A 6,884-nucleotide genomic window follows, 5' to 3' on the forward strand; every position below is an offset into this window, starting at 1 on the left:
TCCTTCAAGTAAGGATTGGTCTTTGAAGCTTGATGAAGCTATTTGGGCCTACAGAACAACATTCAAGACTTCTCTAGGCATGTCTGCTTTCCAGTTGGTGTATGGTAAGGCATGTCATTTGCCTATAGAGTTAGAACATAAAGTGTATTGGGCTTTGAAGAAACCGAATCTTGACATGGCAGCTGCTGGAGAGAAGAAAATGCTTCAACTTAATGAACTCGATGAGTTCCGACTATAGGCTTATGAGAACAATAAAGTATACAAGAAGAAGGTCAAGAGATGGCATGATAGGAGGTTAGTGCACAAGTCATTTGTGCCTGGTCAGCAAGTTCTATTGTTCAACTCTCGTCTCCGTCTTTTTCCAGGAAAGCTTAAGTCGAGGTGGTCAGGTCCGTTCATTGTCAAAACCGTGTTTACACATGGAGCTGTGGAGATTTTTGATAAGCATCCGGACCAAGCGTTCAAAGTAAATGGTCAGAGGTTGAAGCATTATTATGGGGCCACGGCGAATCGTGAGGTGGTGAGCATTGTTCTAGCGGCAACTTGATTTCGAAATTTCACGTCAAGCTAAAGACGTACAACAAGCGCTTCGTGGGAGGCAACCCATGCTTTGTTGTATAGTAGCTTAAAAAAAAATCAAAAAATGAAAATTTTTCTAGAAGCACGGCGCGCTCGCGCCCTATAGCGGCGCGCCTGTGCGACTTGTCTAGGAAAAGAAAAAAAAGAGATAGAATACAAAAAAATCAGTTACAACCCAAGCCCAACCCAAAAATTACCCGAAACACTTCTAAACCCACACCCATCCCTTTACCTCTTATATATATATATACATCACATCTTCATATATACATACATCTCTTATTCTCACAAAACCCTAGCTTCTCCTACACAATACAAACACCCAATTCTCTATCACTTGTTTGTTATGGCACCCAAAAGAGCACGAACCACGGGTAGTAGTAGCACTAATCTCTCGTTTATCGAGGATTCTAGTATGGGAGGCACAGCTAACAGATTTTCTTCTCCGGAGGCACATGCAGAGTTTACCCGGTTGATATCTAAACCGATTGCGAAGTCAGGGGTTTCTTACCCACGGCTAAGGATGGGAAGCTTTTGGAGATGATTGTTGAGAAGGGATGGCGGACATTCCGTGAGACACCCGCTGCAGTCCTGTTGAGCATTGTGCGGGAATTTTATGTTAATGCTAAGGCGAACAAGAATGGGTTTACTGTAGTTCATGGGTTGACTATTGATTATACTCCTGATGTTATTCGTCGGGTTATCAATCAACCCGCGAGACTTTCGATTGCTGAGGATTGGGTGCAGAAGACTAGGGAGGATTTAGACTTGGATGATATTGTGGCAGAGTTGTGTGTTCCAAGAACGGAGTGGAAGTATAAGGCAGGTACGAATGAGCCGCTTACTTTTCCTGTTTCATGTATGAACAAGTATGCTAGGGCTTGGAACCTGTTTGTGTGTGCTAATGTCATGCCATCTTCGCATTCACACGAGGTTACTGTGAATCGGGCTATTCTGCTCTGGGGATTTTGAATGAAGAATATGTTGATATTGGCTATGTAATTCATCAGAGTATGCTGCGTTTTCTGCGAGGGGGGACCACGGGGGCAATTTTTCATGCCTCTATTGTTACGAGGTTGTGCACTGCGGTGGGTGTTAGGTGGTTTGAGCATGAGAAGCTACAGATGCCGAGTGCTCCCATTGATAGCTCGATGATTCAGCAGCTGAAGGAGTGGTATGGTGGTAAAGCCGATGAGAAGGACTTGGGTTATACATATGATCATTTACCGGGTGGCCAGCCAACTGATCAGACTTATGCAGGGGGTTCTTCCCAAGCACGTCAGGCAGCTACTAGATCCTCTCGTGGAGCCGCTAGATCTTCTCGTGCACAGCAGACAGTGGATAGTTCTGGATTTGGTGATGCTCAGTACAGGAGATTGACTAGGCGCATGGATGCGATGCATGACATTCACAGTCGTTTTGCTGTGGATTTGACATAGGCTTCCCTATTACTTAGAAAAAGTGAGCCACCGGTTCAGGTACAAGATACTATCGAAGCAATGATGGTATCTGGGGAATAAGCATCGGCTAACTCTGTGCCAGCAGCCGCGGTAATACACTTTGGGTACTGCTTTTTGGGCCACCGGTGTCGAGGTCGATTGGCCTATATTTTGAGCTGATTCTGTGTACCCGCCACCTGATACTCCACCCGAGGAGGGTGATCCTACCGACGACTAGGTATGCCTTGTATCCTTATTATTACCTTCAATGAGTACATTGAAAATTTTAAGTTTGGGAGTGATAATGTAAGGATTAGTAGTGCGTGTTATGTTCATATAGATTCATATTACATGTTTAGTGTAGTTCATTCATATTTTTACATGATTGTTCATATAGGTCATATTTGTTTGCATATTTGTTCATGTTATTATGTAAGTCCATGTAGTTGCATTTGCATGCATATAACATGATCCCTTAGGTTGGGCTGTTTCTGATTGATTGGTTGGTGTTGATTTGAGTGTAGTGATGTCGAATAAAGGGATGATTAAGTCCTAATGAATTGATTTGCATGCCCAGAAACAAAGTTTTTTAACAAGTCTTATAGGTTGTTTTTGAACTAGATCATGATCATACTTGTTTGTTGTTAAAATTGAATCACTTGATTATATTTAGAATTTTTGTTATTCTCGTAATGGCGTAGGAACACTAATTTTTAAACTGGGGGAAATCTTGGATTTCATTCCTAATTTTGAATAAAGTTAGGCATCAAATGGCTAATAGCCGGCTCATATTTTTATGAGTAGTCTAGGGTTGAATGAGATGGAGCGAAACACACTCATTCAGAATCATTGAAAAAAAAGCAAAAAATAAAAGAAAAAGAAAGAAAACGAAAAAAAAAGAGAAAAGAAAAGAAAAAATATGTGTTGTTATGTATTTATGTAGAATTGACCAAGAGTGAGCTTTTTAATACTCGAGCAATTAAGTTCTAGGGGACTTTGTGCCTAGTGATCTAAGGCTTGTATAGTCTGGGATCTGCTAACCTAAAGCTCGCTATATGGGTATTATTATATAAGTCTTTTGGGACCTCATTCATTGCACGGTCAAATAAGCATTTTTGTGTTTATGTTTCAGTATTATAGCATGAATCCTTGTCTAACTCTAGTAAAACTGAGGTGTTGTGAGTCATTATGTGTTTAACGTTCATTCTATTTATAAACTTGTGATTGTTTTGGCGAAAAATAGGATATGATTATTGATCTAGTGTTGGGAGTATATCTGATAAGCGTCGCACACACGCACATTTCTGGTTTGTAAGTTGGTTTACGGGATTTAGTCGAGCTATGTTTAGAGTCATTGCATTCTTAGAGACATTTGCTTATTGATTGGTTATGGTTATTCTGAGGGGATCGTTGTATTATCAGATTAGTTGCATTCATGCATTCATTGTATTTTTAGTGTCGAGTCTGTTTATGCTTGAGGACAAACATCGATTTAAGTTTGGGCTGTGATAAGTGGAATTTATATCCACTTGGAACGCTTCATATCGGCTTAAGTTGGTGTTTTGGACTCAAGTATTTGGTATTTTTGATGTGTTTTGTGTTGAGTCATTGCAGGATATTAGTCGGAGGTGAAATGAGCTTTAAAATGATTTTATGTTGATAAGAGATCGAAGAATGGAGATGCGGAAGTTTGCACGAAGATCAGAGCAAAAATTGAGAAAATGCAGAAAATTCTCCAGAGAGCAGGCGCGCCCGCGCCCGAAGGAGCGTGCCCGCGCCCATATTGACAGAGAGAGAGAGAGAGAGAGAGAGAGAGAGAGAGAGTGCGCCTGCGCTAGGTAGAGCACGCCCGCGCCAGACACTTGTTGCAGAATCCTGATTTGAGTCTGATTGGGTGATTTGAAGATTCCAGGTCAATCGGGGGCTTATATATAATGAAAAGAAGACGTTTTTAATAAGAAGGAAGCCAGGGAGAACATTAAGAATACCTAGAGCACACGAGACGGCTAAGGAGAAGAAGATTTAGTTTTATAATTTTGTATTCTTCGATTTAGGCGATACTTTTGGATGCTTATTTTTTAATTTGTTCTAAAACCCTAGTACTTTTATATTATCTCGTAGTATTCTGAACTTATTTAATAGCATGTTTTCATTGGAACCCATGGTGATAATGTGTTCGATCATGAACTAAGCATTGTCATGGGGTTCTAGAGGATTTATTTATGGATTTTAATAGTTGATTGTTTTAAATCTTTAGTGTGTGGTAATTTTTGATATCCTAGTTTGGTTGTGCTTATTCGTCTTTGATGTGTAGGTAACATCTAAGATTGTTTGTTAATCTCTATTGAAGTGACAGTGAATATAAAGGTTTAGAACTTGTCATGCTAGCATAGGTTTATTTATGAATTGACATGCATGATTCTTAGTATAATTTTGACCATCTTACACACCTTATGTAATAATACAGATAACTTGTTCTTAAATAGTTATATTTTCAAATCTTATAGACATATAAGGTCTAAGCATAATTGAGGTCTATTTGGCTTTTATATTGATTGTGGATGCTCAGTAGTAGGGTATACGTATATCGAAAGATAGCGTATACTAATTTCGTGTTATCTAATTAGTTATCATCACCATCATATGCTAAGATTAAAGGCTTAAACTTTGAAGGAAATATTTAATGAAGTTAGAATCTCATATTTTATTCTCATATAAGTAATTCACTTTTAATCTCTTAGTTAACGCATGCTAGTATAATCTCTTACTTAGTTAATCAAACTCAATTTGTTACCTGTCTTAGCTGTGAATGATAATCATACACTGTTGCATAAGTGCATAATCTGAATTTAACCTAAACCAGTCTCTGCAGGAACGAACTTGACTTAAATCTTATACTACTTGTGATCGCGTACGCTTGTGTGTACTTTCGTGTGTGTTTTATTGCGAACAAAATACTATTTTAGCAAAATAATTGCTTAATCAATTAACTATAATAGCTATTTAAAAAAGAAAATAATAATTTAATTTATCCCGGGTTAGTGATTTACAATATTTATTTTATCCCGATGCCCATTACTCCGACTAAATCCAACTAATTATTTTTTTAAGCCCGGATCAATTAGATAATTTTATTTTAGCCCAAATGATTAGTACATATGATTTTATTCCTGTTGGTCAAATTATATTTTGATTTTATTTTTAATTTTGTGTTAGTTTGGATCAATTATATAACAAACTTTTTATCATGGATGAATAATATATTAATTTGTTTATTCTAGTTCAATGGTATATTTTTTAGTTAGTATGCTGATTGGGGTGGTAAACTTGTGCAACGAATCATTTCAGTCTTAGTCTTAAATTTATTTCGACACGAAATATCAATTAGAATAATGTTGAACTCAATATAAATAAGAATATATAAATTGATAAAAGAAGTTGAGTTTAATATCAATTATAATGATATAGAGTTTGATATGAAATAGAATTTAAATTGTCAGAGGAAGTTGACTTTAACTAGGAACTTTTGCCCCAAAAAAAATATTAATTTTATTATTTTTTATGATTAGCACCAAATAAATTATTTTACCATTTCTTTTTATAATTTGAATATTTTATTTTTCGTCGGGAATCATGTTGTTGAGTTTAGGTAAAATTATCTCAAATAATATTGCCATGAAAAGTTGCGATATAATCTTAGTTTTTTTTGTTGCTAATATAAAAGAGAAAAACAAAAATTTCAAATTAGACAATAGCATAAATTAATTACTGTGGTTTAATTTTATGAAGAAAATGTATAGATACCAAATTATGGCCAAAATTGAAATACAATTGACACATTTAATATTATTTTATCAGGCACCAAAAAGTTTCTGTTATTATTTTTACTACAACTACAAAGTAACTATCACTTGAATACAAAACATAGATATTATTGTTATTCACCGTATCCATTTTGTTACTTCCTCCTCTATATGCATCCTTACATCATTAATTTTTTCACATATGATATTACATATGATATTTTTGTGTATATATTTAGGTTTGTTGAACATTAGTAATGAATGATTAAGTAATTATTCGAATATGATTTTATTCATCCATGCATATTATTCATATCATAGAATCAAATAGCTATTAAGTAAACATATAATGATTTTACAATTATAGATGAAAATGAAGTATATTTAAAACTTGGGGATAGAGTCTGAGTTGAAAGAATACTTTGTACCAAATGTTACAATCATGCATTTGAGCAATCCATATAATAGTTAAACGTAGAACAAACATGTTGTAATCCAACTTGTACTTATAATACGCATATAATGTCTGTATTGTGATATAGGTATTTGATAAATACAGTTTGGAAGAAAAAAATTGAGTGTTACATCTCATGGAGGTACATATTTGTTGTTTTGTTAATTTACATGCAAAATGTTTACAAATTAAACTGCAACAACCAAGTACGATCTGACAACATTTTATGATCTTGTAGCGGAGGATTTGGAGAAGAACAAAACAGAAAATGGGCAAGATGAAGATGTAAACAATATATTTTGCATTTGAGATATTAATGTAACACTTTCATCTGTCCCAAACTTCCTTACAGTACTAAAACCTTCTTTTTTGTTGTTGTGTGTAGATAGAAATTGAATGCTTAGATGTTACACGATTCATCACTATTCTCGATCCTTATTAAGGTAATAATAATATTATGGTACACATATATGTACATCCAAGAAATCACTATATGTTAAACAAATGTATAAGATATCCCATAATTTAATGGTTTAGAAATATGATCTCGTACTATGTCAAATAAACTTTTTTAAGTATTGTTGAAATAAAATATTTAAGTTATGTATA

Source organism: Apium graveolens, chromosome 8 (genome assembly GCF_009905375.1).
Source record: "Apium graveolens cultivar Ventura chromosome 8, ASM990537v1, whole genome shotgun sequence".
Classification (NCBI taxonomy): domain Eukaryota; kingdom Viridiplantae; phylum Streptophyta; class Magnoliopsida; order Apiales; family Apiaceae; genus Apium; species Apium graveolens.